The 16433-nt window shown below is 43.6% G+C and overlaps 1 long non-coding RNA gene across 2 annotated transcripts in view; it reads right to left on the minus strand.

Annotated features, from left to right (window-relative positions):
- Positions 1-16433, minus strand: part of LOC309618078 — an 81607-nt gene that overhangs the window by 19332 nt on the left and 45842 nt on the right. The window lies entirely within an intron of this gene.

Genomic DNA, 16433 nt, shown 5'->3' on the forward strand with positions numbered 1-16433 from the left:
AAAATGTTTCCTGATCTCAGAGGGATCCCTCCTTATGACTTCTTGCTCTGTATTGGCCAATGTTCCCTTCAATTTGGCTGGATAAGGACATGAAGCAGAAGCTCTGTGAGCCAGGGCCCTTTCACATGCAAGAAACAGAAACCCAGCTGGAAGTGGCTTGAGAGAAATGGGGACTTTATTGGAAAGACACTGGGGAAGCTGACAGAACGAAGGCAGAGTCTCAGAAACCAGGATGTCTCCAGGGACCTCAGAGAGGGAGTGAAACCAGGGTCTTCACGCTGCCGGCTCTCTCTCTCTCTCTCTCCCCTTCCTTAGCCTTACTGGCTTCATTTTCTCCTACTGCAGTTGGATTTTTTCCCTCTGGTTAGAAACATGAACACTAGTAACACCAAATTCATACCCTTTCAGCTCTGTAACCCAAGAGGCGATAAAATTCCTCTCTTCTGGCTTCACGAAATATATTGGGGATAGGCTTATTGGTCTAGCCTGGGTCTCATTCCCAGACCTGTGTCCATTGGATGAAGCCAATTGTCAAAAGAGGTGGGGGAGGGATGCTGAGCAGATTAAACAATAACATCCGCTTCATACATTTTCTAAAATGTTGCGTAAACTTACTTCAAATTGGAGAATTCCTCCTTATTCTCCAGGGTGGTCCTCTTCTTTGGATTTGCAGCATCTTTTCATAGATACAGTGATGTCTCCCCGTTTGTTTGTTTTGGGGGAAAGCCCTACTGGATGCAGGTACTGCCTGGTGCAGCTGTCTGCTTGGAGAGAAAGCCCTGCTGTGCAGGCTTTGGTCCTGCTGTGTTTGCCTGTTCTCACCCTCCACTGTCAGAATTAGCCTAGCACCAAGTCCAGAAGCATTTCAATGGCATCCTTTATAGTGTTGTGTCTGTTAGGGTTCTGTTTGTTACAAGTAACTCAAACCCCACTCAAACTGGCTTAAAAAAAAAAGAGGATTTATTGGGTCCCATAACTGGAAAAGTTCATCACTAGGGGTGGTTGGATATGATACAACCAGGGCTTCAGCTTTGGTTTTTGGGATTCTCCTGAGTTGGATTCTTCTTGCACTAGTAGCAGGATGGCTGCCACAATTCTGAGCCTCACCCGACCACATCCAGAGGAAGACAAATGGCCTCTTCTGGTAGGTATCTCTCAAGCAGGAGGATGTAACTTTTTCAGAAGCTTACAGCAAACTTCTCTTTACACCTTATTGGCTCCATCTGGTTACCAACCCCTTTGTGAACTTGTTCCCATGTCCAGAGAATCGGTGTGTGTTAATTGACTGGGTTCTTGAACCAATAAATGGCAGGGGGATAAAAGTCCTCTCAGGCCAAGCAGGCCAACTCTTGGTGCTGGGCATGAGGTCAGTTCTTTTTTTTTTTTTTTAATTTATTTACTTATGGCTGTGTTGGGTCTTTGTTTCTGTGCGAAGGCTTTCTCTAGTTGTGGCAAGCGGGGGCCACTCTTCATCGCAGTGCGCGGGCCTCTCACTATCGCGGCCTCTCTTGTTGCGGAGCACAGGCTCCAGACGCGCAGGCTCAGTAGCTGTGGCTCACGGGCCCAGTTGCTCCGCGGCGTGTGGGATCTGCCCAGACCAGGGCTCGAACCCGTGTCCCCTGCATTGGCGGGCAGATTCTCAACCATTGCGCCACCAGGGAAGCCCGAGGTCAGTTCTTCTGGAAGCACACAGCTATGTGAGGGAAGATGGGAACCTGAATAAAAGCTGGGGTGCTGCTGGGAAGGAGGGAATGGGGGCTGGGTAGGATACCCATAAATAGCACTCTACCTGGTCTCCACGTCTGAAGCAAGTTCTCACCATTTAAAACTCTGTTGGAAATTCCCCATGAGAATCTGGGAGGGGACAAATTCAGTGTTTATACTCACCTTTCTATTTTACCCCCAAGCCGTTAGAGACCACCCAACTCAAGCCCCTCACCTTACAAATAAGGACACTGAAACCCAAAGAGGAAAGTGGCTGCCCAAGGTCAACTGTGCCTACAGCTGGCTGTAAAGTCCTTTAAACCTTCCCAGCTCCTTTTCTGAGATGTGTGATGGTCAATTTCATGTGTCAACTTGGTTAGGTCATGGTACCCAGATATTGGTCAAACATTCTAGATGTTTCTGTGAAGGTATTTTTAGGAAGAGATTAACATTTAAAGTAGTAGACTTCGAATAAAGCAGATGACCATGATGTGGGTGGGCCTCATCCAACCAGTTGAAGCCCTTGATAGAAAAAAGACCAACTCGGGCTTCCCTCGTGGCACACTGGTTAAGAATCCACCTGCCAATGCAGGGGACACGGGTTCGAGCTCTGGTCCGGGAAGATCCCATGTGCCGCAGAGCAACAAAGCCCGTGCGCCACAACTACTAAGCCTGCGCTCTAGAGCCCGCGAGCCACAACTACTGAAGCCCGTGCACCTAGAGACCGTGCTCCGCAACAAGAGAAGCCACCCTAATGAGAAGCCTGCGCTCCGCAACGAAGAGTAGCCCCAGCTCGCCACTACTAGAGAAAGCCCGCGCACAGTAAGGATGACCCAACACAGCCAAAAATAAGTAAAAATAAAATTAATTAATTTTTTTAAAAAAAGAAAGAACAAAGACCAACTTCTCCAGAAGAAGAGGAAATTCTGCCAGCAGACCACATTGGGCTCAAGCTGCAATGCTTCCCTGGGTCTCCAGCCTCCCGCCTACCCTGCAGATTTTGAACTCACCAGCCTCCACAATCAAGTGCGCCAGTTCCTGAAAGTACATCCCTCTCTCCATATACAGCATACCTTGTTTTATTGTACTTCACTTTATGGCGCCTCGCAGATATTGCCACTTTTTACAAATTGAAGGTTTGTAGCAACGCATTCCACAAGGAGTAATGAGTATGCTGCTCTGCAGCTGCGTGTAAGGAAACTGATTTCTTGAGATGGAATTTACTCCTGGGAAGATGCTGTGAAGATTGTTGACATGACAACAAAGGATTTAGAATACTATGTAAAATTTGTAAGCAGCAGCAGGGTTTGAGAGGACTGACTCCAATTCTGAAAGAAGTTCTATGGTGGGTAAAATGCTATCAAATTGTATTTCATGTTACAGAGAAATCGTTCATGAAAGGAAGAGTCAATCCATAGAGCAAACTTCATTGTTGTCTTATTTTAAGAAATTGCTACAGCCACCAATATCAAGGCAAGACCCTCCACCAGCAAAAAGATTACAATTCGCTGGAATATATACATATACACATGTATATATGTTTATGTATACATATAAATGAATCACTTTGCTAGACATTTGAAACATTGTAAATCAACTATACTTCAGTAAAAAAGCAGAACAAAACAAACAAAGGACTACGACTTGCTGAAGGCTCAGAGGATGGTTCGCGTGTTTTAGCAATAACGTATTTTTATTTTTAAAAAAATATTTATCTGTTTATTTGGCTGCGCCAGGTCTTAGTTGTGGCACGCAGGATCTTTAGTTGCAGCATGCATGCGGGCTCTAGTTGCCTGACCAGGGATTAAACCAGGGTCCCCCACGTTGAGAGCACGGAGTCTTAACCACTGGACCACCAGGAAAGTCCCAATAAAGTATTTTTTAATAAGATTTTTTAAAATTAATTAATTATTTATTTATTAAAAAAAAATTTTTGGCTGTGTTGGGTCTTCGTTGCTGTGCGCTGGCTTTCTCTAGTTGCAGCGAGCGGCAGCTACTCTTCATGTGGTGCGCGGGCTTCTCATTGCGGTGGCTTCTCTTGTTGCAGAGCACGGGATCTAGGCGTATGAGCTTCAGTAGTTGCAGCGCATGGGCTCAGTAGTTGTGGCACACAGGCTTAGTTGCTCTGTGGCATGTGGGATCTTCCCCGGCCAGGGCTCGAACCCGTGTCCCCTGCATCGGCAGGTGGATTCTTGACCACTGCGCCACCAGGGAAGCCCCTAATAAAGTATTTTTAAGCTAAGGTCTCTACATCGCTTTTTTTAAGACATAATGCTATAGCACACTTAATAGACTACAGTACAGTGCAAACATAACTTTTATATGCACTGGGAAACCAAAAAATTCATGTGACTCACTTTATTGCAATATTCACTTTATTTTGGTGGTCTAGAACAGAACTCTCAAAATCTCTGAGGTCTGCCTGTATATACACAACCTACTGGTTTTGTTTCTCTGGACTGATAGACCATCATTACTTCCCTAAAGACCCGACCAGCTCTTTATCCTAACCTTGGACGTAGACCTACATTTTAAGAAATAATTTTCTAAAAGAGCCATTGTTCAGCAATGGGTACAGGATTATTAAATAACTAGTTTCATGTCGGTGATAAGTTGGTGGAGTTTTCCCAACTGTACCAAGGATGTAACGGCAGGAAAGAGGCTCACCCTGGGAAAGGTCAGAGTCAGGTTAAACATCAACAAGGATCCTTTCCTCCCTGCTGTGTCACTTCCTGTTTGGCGCAATTTATCTATGTGGTCAGAATCCGCTGTATGCCACCAGGCTCCCTGTGGTTGCCCCATGGGCTGCCCACATCCATTCCCACTAAACCGTATCCAAAATTTCCTTCTGGGGCATTTTCCCTCCCTGATTGTGCATGGGTCATTGCGGTGCTACTCTCCTATGGGAACTCAAGGGGCCAGATCTGCCTCTCCTGGCTCAAGTTCAGCTGCAGCAAGAATGCATGGCTTCAGCTCAGTTAACCAGGTACTTTCTCCGAGGACTCTGAATCTTGAGCAAATGACATGATACTGGGCTTCCCTGGTGGCACAGTGGTTAAGAATCCGCCTGCCAATGCAGCGGACATGGGTTCGAGCCCTGGTCTGGGAAGATCCCACATGCCACGGAGCAACTAAGTCTGTGCACCACAACTACTGAGCCTGCGCTCTAGAGCCCGTGAGCCACAACTACTGAGCCCCCGTGCTGCAACTAATGAAGCCCATGAGTCTAGAGCCCGTGCTCCGCAACAAGAGAAGCCACCACAATGAGAAGCCTGCTCACCTCAACGAAGAGTAGCCCCCGCACCGCAGGTAGAGAAAGCCCGTGCGGAGCAACAAAGACCCAACACAGCCAAAAAATAATAATAATAATAAAATAAAATAAATTTTTAAAAAAATGACATGATAGAAAGAAAGGTTGGTGCCATCCATTGCAGTCAAGGCGGAAGAGGCATCAATATTTTGAACAGGCTCCCCTGGTTATGAAACAATTTCTGGACTTTCTGTGAACACTGTCCAGCTTCTTGGCCCTCCAGAGGGCTCTTGCTTGCTGATATTTCCAAGTCTAACTCTCAGAGTCTCATGAATTCTGACAGCCCCTGTGAGCCTTTGCTTGAGTTATCCAGAATTGGCTTCTATAATGGACAACCACGACCTCTGACCAATACACATCCTGGGCACTATTTTTGGCTCTATTTCTAACTTAGTGGTAAGTCATTTCACTTCCACAAGCCTCAGTTTCCTCATGTGTAAAATTAGGAAATGGGACTAGATCTGTGTTCTATTGTTCAAATATTTTTCAGCCACAAAAAAAAAAAAAAAAAAAAATTGTGCGTAAACAAAATCTTCCTGAGGGGAGCAGATAAATCACAAAACTGATCAATGCAGCACTGCTCTGGCTAAAGAATTTCAAAACTCCAGGATCCTGTCCCCTTAGCTCTTTCTCAGTAGCACCCCACTGTGACTTCTGCTCTAATATAATGGGAAAGGATTACACTTCCGGTCTCTCATTGCAACAAAAGACAGGCTGGGTTGACTTCATTAACTCAGGGAGGCATCATGCCTTCAGTTTCTCATTGACAAAGATTTGCTTCCTCTTGAAGAAATGTGCTAAGCACATGCTTATGAAATGTTTAAACACACACACTCACACACACACACACACACACACACACACACACACACATACACAGTCAGTCAATTTAACTGCCAAGTTTTAAGAGCACTCTTTATTGTGGAGAAAACAAAACAAAATCACAAAAAGCAAACAGCAAAAAAGTATTAGAATGGGGATGTCGTACTACTCTTTTGAAAGCCTTTGTGAACATAAGTCTTGTCCATTTTAGATGATTTTATTAGGTCTTTGAGGGATAGAATTGAAACTTCCTTCATGATAAATGCATAAATTAGTAGTTTTGTGGGTATAACAAAACGAGTATAACTTTCACCATTAAGATCTTCTGTATTTACAATGGAAAAAAGACAGTCTCTTCAGCAAGTGGTGCTGGGAAAGCTGGACTGCCATATGTAAATCAATGAAGTTAGAACACACCCTCATACCATACACAAAAATAAATGCAAAATGGCTTAAAGACTTAAAGACATGATACCATAAATCTCCTAGAAGAGAACACAGGCAAAACATTCTCTGACATAAATTGTACCAATGTTTTCTTAGGTCAGTCTCCTAAGGCAATAGAAATAAAAGCAAAAATAAACAAACGAGACCTGATCAAATGTACAAGCTTTTGTACAGCAAAGGAAATCATAAACAAAATGAAAAGGCAAACTACGGACTGGGAGAAAAATATTTGCAAATGATGTGACTGACAAGGGCTTCATTTCCAAAATATACAAACAGCTCATACAACTCAACAACAAAAAAACAAACAACCCAATTCATTTCAATGTTGTTTATAATAGGAAAAGCCAGAAAACATAACTAACTAATCAATGATAGAAATTGGTAAAATGAGTCCCAGACCAAAGATAGAAATACTATAAAGTTTTTAGAAATGTCTTACATGGGAAAACTATTAAGTGAAAATTAAGTTTAAAAGTAGTCTGTATAATGTGATCTCAAATATATAAAGTACATATTCATACATGTATAGAAAAATATCAAAACAGTGAAAAAAAAAAAAGAAAAAAGAAAAACATGGGCAGAATGGGAATTCCCTGGCAGTCCAGTGGTTAGGACTGCACACTTCCACTGCAGAAGACACAGGTTCAATCCCTGGTCAGGGAACTAAGATCCCACATGCCATGTGGTGCTGGAAAAAAAAAAAAAGAAAAGAAAAATGGGCAGAAGACCTAACAGACATTTATCTAAAGAAAACATACAGATGGCCAACGGGCACATGAAAAAATGCTCAACATCACTAATTAATTATTAGAGAAATGCAAATCAAAACTGCAGTGAGGTACCACCTCACACTAGTCAGAAGGGCCATTGTTAAAAAGTCTACAATACTGGAGAGGGTGTGGAGAAAAGGGAACCCTTCTACACTGTTGGTGGGAATGTAAGTTGGTGCAGTCACTATGGAGAACAGTATGGAGGTTCCTCAAAAAGCTAAAAATAGAATGATCCAGCAGTCCCACTCCTGGGCATATATCCCAACAAAACTATAATTTGAAAAGATACGTGCACCCCAGTGTTCACAGCAGCACTATTTACAACAGCCAAGACATGGAAGCAACCTAAATGCCTACTGACAGATGAATGGATAAAGAAGATGTGGTACAGGGACTTCCCTGTGGGTCCAGTGGGTAAGACTCTGAGCTCCCAATGCAGGGGGCACAGGTTCAATCCCTGGTCAGGGAACTAGAGCCCCTAAGTTGCATGCCACAACTAAGAGTCCACATGCCGCAACTAAGAAGTCTGCATGCCGCAACTAAGAAGTCTGCGTGCCACAACTAAGAGTCTGCAAGCTGCAGCTAAGACCCAGAGCAGCCTAACTAACTAACTAAATAAATACTTAAAAAAAAAAGATGTGGTACATATATACAATGGAATACTACTCAGCCATAAAAAATAATGAAATAATGCCATTTACAGCAACATTGATGGACCTAGAGAATATCATACTAAATGAAGTCAGTCAGAAAAAGACAAATACCATATGAAATCACTTATATGTGGAATCTAAAATATGACACATGAGACTTCCTGGTGGTCCAGTGGGTAAGACTCTACGCTCCCAATACAGGGGGCCCGGGTTCTATCCCTGGTCGGGGAACTAGATCCTGCATGCATGCCGCAACTAAGAGTTCACATGCTGCAACTAAGACCTGGTGCAGCCAAAATAAATAAATAAATAAATAAATAAATATTTAAAATATGACACAAATGAACTTATCTATGAAACAGAAACAGACTCGCAGATATAGAGAACAGACTTGTGGTTGCCAAGGGTGGGGGAGGGATAGATTGGGAGTTTGGGATTAGCAGATGCAAACTATTATATATAGAATGGATAAACAATAAGATCCTACTGTATAGCGCAGGGAACTATATTCAATATCCTGTGATAAACCATAATGGAGGACTTCCCTGGTGGCACAGTGGTTAAGAATCCGCCTGCCAATGCAGGGGACAGGGGTTCAAGCCCTGGGCCGGGAAGATCCCACATGCCGTGGAGTAACTAAGCCTGTGCGCCACAACTACTGAGACTGCGCTCTAGAGCCCGCGAGCCACAACTACTGAGCCTGAGAGCCACACCTACTGAAGCCCACGTGCATAGAGCCCATGCTCTGCAACAAGAGAAGCCACCGCAATGAGAAGCCCATGTACTGCAACGAAGACCCAATGCAGCCAAAAATAAATAAATAAATAAATAAATTTATAAAAAACAAAAAGACAAAAACCATAATGGAAAAGAATATGAAAAAGAATGTATGTATGTGTATAACTGATTCACTTTGCTGTACAACAGAAATTAACACAACATTGTAAATCAACTATTCTTCAATAAAATAAAATTTAAAAAATATTTGGTGTATTTAGGATCATGTGAGAAACTCAACACTATCCCTCCCCTTGGCCTGTTGTACCAGGTTGTGTACTAAGAATTTGCACACACAGTCTGGTTTACTCTCAAACAACTCTCTGGGGAGGTACCATTTCTGAGTCTTATTCTATAGCTGAGGACACTGAGGCTCAGAGAGGTTAAGTAATCTACCTAAGCTCACACAGCTAGTAAGTAGCCACTAACTGCATGGCTCCAAAGCTTTTATTCTTTCAAATATGATATTCTACTCATCTAGATAATACTATGCATCTGGATCTTTTAAAATGTGGAATAAGTTGACTCTATATTCGTGGTCATTCAGCTTTCTAATCCAGATATGCCTCAAAGGGGAGACCTGGAACTCATGGCCGAAGAAGCACCAGAAACCTCTGGACACCTCTTTTGGGTCCCAAATGCCTTTGCAGGGACACTAGCAGAGTCATTTCTTAAAAAGAGCAATCCTTTTAACCCTGGGCAGTTTTCTTTCCCTATAGTCAGTTAAAATTTCCTCTGGGAAAGCAAACTAATTTTAATAAACCATAATCAAGAAGAGGAATTTGCAACTAAAAAGAGCTTTTTGTGAAAATGAATTCTCTGAAACCTTCTCTGTTACTCTACATATATCATCAAATAGTAACTGAAGATAATTGTGGGATTATAGGATATGGGACATGACCTTCCTCAAACAATTATGACCTTCCTCAAACAATCGCAATTAAAAAAAAATTTATTTATCTTTTTATTATTTTGGCTGCACCAGGTCTTAGTTGCAGCATGCAGGATCTCTGCTGTGGCATGCGGACTTCTTAGTTGTGGCATGCATGCGGGATCTAGTTCCCCGACCAGGAATCAAACCCAGGCCCCCTGCACTGGGAGCGCAGAGTCTTACCCACTGGTCCACCAAGGAAGTCCCAACAATCCTAATTTTTAATTCTTGGTTATCAACCACTTTGTCTATGCCGGTTGTTCCCATTTCTAATAATGATGGTTCTCTGTAGATAATCTAAAGAGTATTCATCCCAATGGAGTTCACCACTATTTGCACATCAGTGTTTTATCATTAAATGAGATAATACATATCTAGGTGCTAGTCCTGCATATGCCACCATGTAACTGAATGACCTTGGATAAGTCACATAAACTCATTGCACCTTACCTTTTTTTTAAAAAATTAACTAATTAATTAATTTATTTATTTTTGGCTGCTTTGGGCCTTCATTGTTGCACGTAGGCTTTCTCTAGTTATGGCGAGCGGGGGCTACTCTTCATTGTGGTGCGCGGGCTTCTCATTGCGGTGGCTTCTCTTGTTGCGGAGCATGGGCTCTAGGCGCATGGGCTTCAGTAGTTGTGGTGCACGGGCTCAGTAGTTGCGGCTCGCGGGCTCTAGAGCTCAGGCTCAGTAGTTGTAGCACACGGGCTTAGTTGTTCCGTGGCATGTAGGATCTTCCCGGACCAGGGCTCAAACCTGTGTCCCCTGCATTGGCAGATGGATTCTTAACCACTGCACCAACAGGGAAGTCCCTCCTTACTTTCTTTATCTCAAAAAATGAGGGATTTAGATGAAACACTTTATACTTCAACTCTTTAATTCTAATTTTGCTGGTTGCTTTAAAGGACCTGAGAGCCATGCAATCCCAAATGTGTCCAGGAGAGGTCAGAAGAAGTCACTAAAAGCTCTGAGGTCTACATTAATCCCAGTTACCAGTGTAAATAGTTTTACGGAGTCCCTATTCTCTGTTATTTACCGATTTTTAAGGTTGGGCCAGACATAAAGGCAGGTATTTTTCTTAAAGGATTAAAGCAGAGATGCATTGTCTGCTTTGGGCCTCTTTATCAAATGTAAAACCATTTCCCAAAGGGTGAGCAAAGGTAAATTGCCTGACAGAGGTGATACAAAGGTATACTTAGAGTTAATATAAATAGTAAGCTTGCTACAGAAAATTCCATTCATCAAAAATCTTTCTTTATAACAAAGGATTCCTAACCCTACTTAATGACCTATTTACTTTGAAAAATATTTACCTCAGCACAACTCTTCCATTTTTTTTTTTGTTTTTTTGTGTTTTTTTTGGCCACGGAGTTTGTGGGATATTAGTTCCCCCACCAGGGATCCAACCCACGACCTCAGCAGTGAAAGCGCTGCGTCCTAACTACTGGACCACCAGGGAATTCCCCAAAATTCTTTCTTTTTTTCCCCAGCTTTATTGAGATATAATTGACAGATAACATTGTGTAAGTTTAAGATGTACCACTTAATGAACTGATATATGTATATTGTGAGAAATGATTACCACAATAAGATTAGTTAATGCAGCCATCACCTCTCATAGTTAAAATCTGAAAAATTCTCACAGTGGGGTTGGACCCCATCAGAAAAATTATTCGGGAAATACACCATTACAGAGATGGAGACTTCTAATAAATATTTAAATATGATAAGCATTGCTTTTTTAGGCAGAAACTGGAGGACTGGTTTAAATATGAATTGAGGTGAAGGAGTTGGGAGTTAAAGAAAGCCCTGCGGCCAGGTCAAACCCATCCCAGCTGTTTAAAGAAAATGCCTATACTTAGGCAGAATTAGGTGGTTAAAGATTTGAGCTCTGGGTAAAACAGATCTACGTTTGAACCTTGTTAAAGTTACTTAACCTCCCTAGAGATAAACTCCTCAGTAGACTTATCTATAAAGTGAAGATAGTGATAAAGCCTCCTAAGATTGTTCCGAGGATTAAATGAGATAATGCATGTTAAGAATTTAGTAAAGCATCTGCCACCTACCACGTGATCACTAGGAGAGAGCTATTGCTATCATACGTTATTGGTGAGGAGTTACTGTTTTTAGTAAAAAACAAACAAGGAAGAAAATCACATGCCTTTTTCTTTTCTTGTTTTTTTTTTTTTTAATGTTTTTTCATTTTTCTTTTTCTTTTTTTTAACCATGTCTTTTTCTAAACCTTTTATCTTGACTATCCCAGACTAGGTTCAATGTCTGCTGTGTGATGCAGCCATCGCAGCTAACAGACCCTGACCTGGCCACCTGGCCTGTCGACTGGCACCACCACCCCCGTCTTGGGCACCTCTGAAGTCCAGCAGAGGCAACTGGATGCCCAATGCCCATCACACCTCCTGCCGGCCCATCAGCAACAGTCGGAGACCTTCTCCCTATGGACAGGGACATTTCCCCCTCCCAAGCCTCACCTGCAAGGGCGACGTTTGCGATGGACCTCCAGCTCCCGGCTCGGTGGCAAGCTCTTCCTCCCGATTCTCCACCTTTGGCCTCTGGGCCTTTATTTTTTATCTAATGCAGCACTTAGTTTTTCCTTAATGCAGCACTCAGTTTGCTGATTGTCATTACTGTTTTTCTCCCGCTATGCCAGGCTTTTCCAGGGTGAGGCCTGTGCCCGTCTCTCCCACCGTCATAGACCCGTGGGCCAGCCACGGAGGATGCACTGTGTTACGAGGAGAGCCAAGAGCAGGGGCCCAAGAAGAGCAGGGAGCCCAGGGTATGTCCCGAGGAGAGAGAAGCTGTGTCGTGCCGGGCTTCTAGGGTGAAGTGTACAAGCAGTGCAGTGAGCAGGGCCAGGGCAGGGTGTGGGTTCCTGAGAAGTTGAGAGAGGGTGAGCAGGGGGCGTGATTACACAGAACCCTCCAGACCAGGTATGGTGTGGGTTTGCAACGCCTGGCAGAGACAGGGTCAAACAGGGATGGGCAGAGACAGAACCTGCTACAATCTGCCCACATTCCAGAGACCATTCCAAGGACCAATAGCCGAGGGACCTCCCAGTGACTCAGGTTCAAAACTGAAGATTAAAAGCAAGACAGTTGCTTCCTTACATTGACCGTAGCTCAGAACTCCTTGGAAAGGGTTTTAAATTTTAGGGTTTCTGTTTGCTCAAAATGAAAAGAAAGTGGGAGGAAGTACTGATTCAAAGAGAAATGTTCTGCTTCCGTCTGAAGATAACTGAATCCTGACCCTGACTCTGGCAACTGTCTTGCTGAGACCCAGCCAAGCTCTATGCTCCTCTGGCCTTGCTTTTGGTGCCTGTACCAGAGCTCCGGAGTAACGATGGCAAGCCCCCGCCTTGAGGAATGGGGGAAGCAGTGAGAGTAATTTGTGATTGCTGGTATGTGATGCCCACGTACCTCAAACACAGCATGGGAGACACGCAGTTGTCATGTGATTTAAAATGTTTTTATAAAACTAAGAAAAGATACTTCACACCCAGTAGGATGTGAACTATCCAAAAAATCCCAGAAAATAACAAGTGTTGGTGAGGATGCGGAGAAATTGGACCCCTTGTGCACTTTTGGTGGGACTGTAAAAGGGTGCAGATGTTGCAGAAAACAGTAGGGAGGTTCCTCAAAAAATTAAAAATAGAACTACCATATGATCTGGCAATTCCTCTTGGGGGTATATACTTGAAAGAATTGAAAACAGGGTCTTGAAGAGATATTTGTACACCCACGTTCACAGCAGCATGCTTCACAATAGCCAAAGTGTGCTCATCTACGGATGAATAGATAAACAAAATGTGGTATAGACATACAATGGAATATTATTCAGCCTTGAAAAGGAGGGAATTTCTGACACATGCTACAACATGGATGAAATTGGAGGACATTACGCGAAGTGAAATAAGCCAGGGACTTCCTTGGTGGTCCAGTGGTTAAGACACTGCGCTTCCATTGCTGGGGGGCACGGGTTCCATCCCTGGTCAGGGAACTAAGATCCCACATGCCTTGTGGCTTGGCCAAAAAAAAAAAAAAGTGTAATAAGCCAGTCATGAAAGGACAAATACCATATAATTCCATTTATATGAGATACTTAGGGTAGTTAAATTCATAGAGATCGAAAGTAGAATGGTAGTAGCCAGGGGCTGGGAGGAGGGGGGTATATAGAGTTACAGTTTAATGGATGGAGAGTTTCAGTTTTACAAGATGACAGTAGTTGTGGGGGTGGATGGTGGTGATGGCTGCCCAACACGTGAATATACTCCTGAACTGCAAATTTAAAAGTGGTTAAGATGGTCAATTTTATGTTATGTATATTTTTCTACAATTAAAAAAAAATTGGATAACTAATAAGAACATGCCGGGACTTCCCTGGTGGTGCAGTGGTTGAGAATCCGCCTGCCAATGCAGAGGACACGGGTTCGAGCCCTGGTCCGGGAAGATCCCACATGCCGCGGAGCAACTTAGCCCGCGCGCCGCAACTACTAAGCCTGCACTCTAGAGCCCGCGAGCCACAACTACTGAGCCTGTGCTCTAGAGCCCGCGAGTCACAACTACTGAGGCCGTGTGCCACAACTACTGAACCCCACATGCCTAGAGCCCGTGCTCCACAACAAGAGAAGCCACTGCAATGAGAAGCCCACGCACTGCAATGAAGAGTAGCCCCCACTCGCCACAACCAGAGAAAGCCTGCACGCAGCAATGAAGACCCAACGCAGCCAAAAATAAAATTAAATCTTTAAAAAAAAAATACAATGGAACATTACTCAGCCATAAAAAGAAATGAAATGGAGGTATTTGTAATGAGGTGGATGGAGTTAGAGTCTGTCATACAGAGTGAAGTAAGTCAGAAAGAGAAAAACAAATACAGTATGCTAACACATATATATGGAATCTCAGGGGAAAAAAAAAAAAAAAGGCCATGAAGAACCTAGTGGCAAGACGGAAATAAAGACACAGACCTACTAGAGAATGGACTTGAGGATATGGGGAGGGGGAGGGGTAAGATGTGACAGGGTGAGAGAGTGTCATGGACATATATACACTACCAAATGTAAAATAGATAGCTAGTGGGAAGCAGCCACATAGCACAGGGAGATCAGCTCGGTGCTTTGTGACCACCTAGAGGGGTGGGATGGGGAGGGTGGGAGGGAGGGAGATGCAAGAGGGAAGAGATATGGGAACATATGTATATGTATAACTGATTCACTTTGTTATAAAGCAGAAACTAACACACCATTGTAAAGTAATTATACTTCAATAAAGATGTTTAAAAAAAAGAACCTGCTGTATAAAATAAATAAATAAAATAAAATTCAAATTAAAATAACTGGCAAAAAGAAAAAACTTTAGCATATGTTGTTGGAAAAATCTCTTTGGGAAAATGTTAAAGTAAATAATGAACATGTACACATTGTACTTATAATAAAAGTATGTGGAATGAAACTGAGCAGGACCCTGTGGGGCCTTCCCGGGGACAGACCTTCCCCCCCCCCCCTTGTCCCCCGCCTCTTGCTGATGGAAAAGATTTAGCCTCCTAGGCCTTCTTGAAGTTCTAAAGAGCAAATTTAATCAGAGAAGTCAGAACATGCAGAATCAAAGGAAAACAGTCAAGCAAGACAAAATAATAATAGTTTAGCCATAAAAACAAAGTCAAGGACCTTTGCTTCCTCCTCAAAGGCTATAGATAATAATCTGAGCCATGTCCTTGAGTTGTCTTAAAGATACTGAACCCCCCATCAAGTGGAGGAAGTTAACTGTATGCTGGCCACCAGAATGTAGACCCCAAACCAGAAGGCTGACAGTTGAGATTCCTGAAACATCACCCTGTTACCTCACCATCAACCAATCAGAGAACTGTCCATGAGCTGATCACGCATCCTGTGATGCATTCTGTCACACTGTCTTTAAAACCCCTTCCCTGAAAGCCACTGGGGAGTTCGGGTCTTTTGAACATCGTTCTCTTTGCTTGGCGCCATGCAATAAACACTGTACTTTCCTTCACCACAACCCAGTGTCAGTGCATTGGCTTTGCTGCGCTTTGGGCAAGCAGACCCAAGTATGGTTCAGTAACAGGAACACCATAAGGGCAATAACACTGTTCCTTCCATTTTATAGACAAGGAGAATGAGCCATAGAGAGAATCAGGCAATTTGCCTAATTGTAGACAGCTACTAAATAGCAGGTCCCAGGCATGCATGACTGCAAAGCTGGTGCTCTTAAACTCCTTCTGGGCCTCTTCTCTTACAAGGAATTCCCTGCTTTGCTCATCCTGTTTCAGCAGCACTGGCAACCTTGGGGTTCCCCCCGCAGTCGGGCCTCAGGACATTTGCAGGTGCTGCTCTCTCCACCTGGAATGTGATTCCCCCAGATATCTATCTACACGGCTCCTTCCTCCATCACTCCTTCAGGTCTCTGCCCACCTGTCACCTTATTACAGAGGAGGCCTTCCCCCAACACAGTAAACTAGTATACCTCCTCTCCCTCTCCCTTTCCCCCTCCCTTTCTTGCTGCTCTTTACCCCTTACTGGTTTGATTGTTCTTCGCCTGTCTCCCCACTGGGACAGAAGTCCATAAGGTCAGAGGTTTTCTTTTGCCCATGGCTGTATCTTCTGCCTCAATGAATGAGTGAATGAATGGGTGGCTACTGCGATTTAGCGTGGCTGATGGGCGGAGCAGAGCCATAGGGCTCTAGATGCCAAGATTTGAGGGAAAGCCACCTCCAAGCCCACTGATTTAACTGTACAGCAGGGCCCAGTTCCAGAAGCAGTTCAACAGCCAGTAATGACACCCGCCTCCCTCCCTCTTCCCCATTCCACTCTTTATCAGAAGACTGACTCACTCTTCCCCCCACCCCACCCTCAGTAAACACTTTCCCCTTTGGACCTTTTCTGCTCATTGTCTGGATCACAAAGTACTAAAAGTTAGTCTAACTGGGGATGGAAGTGAAGTTTCTGGGGTTGGGTGCGGGGTGAAGGTGGGAGAAGAAAAGTC

This window comes from Balaenoptera borealis, assembly GCF_965194805.1.
Source record: "Balaenoptera borealis genome assembly, chromosome: 20".
In the NCBI taxonomy this organism is placed as follows: domain Eukaryota; kingdom Metazoa; phylum Chordata; class Mammalia; order Artiodactyla; family Balaenopteridae; genus Balaenoptera; species Balaenoptera borealis.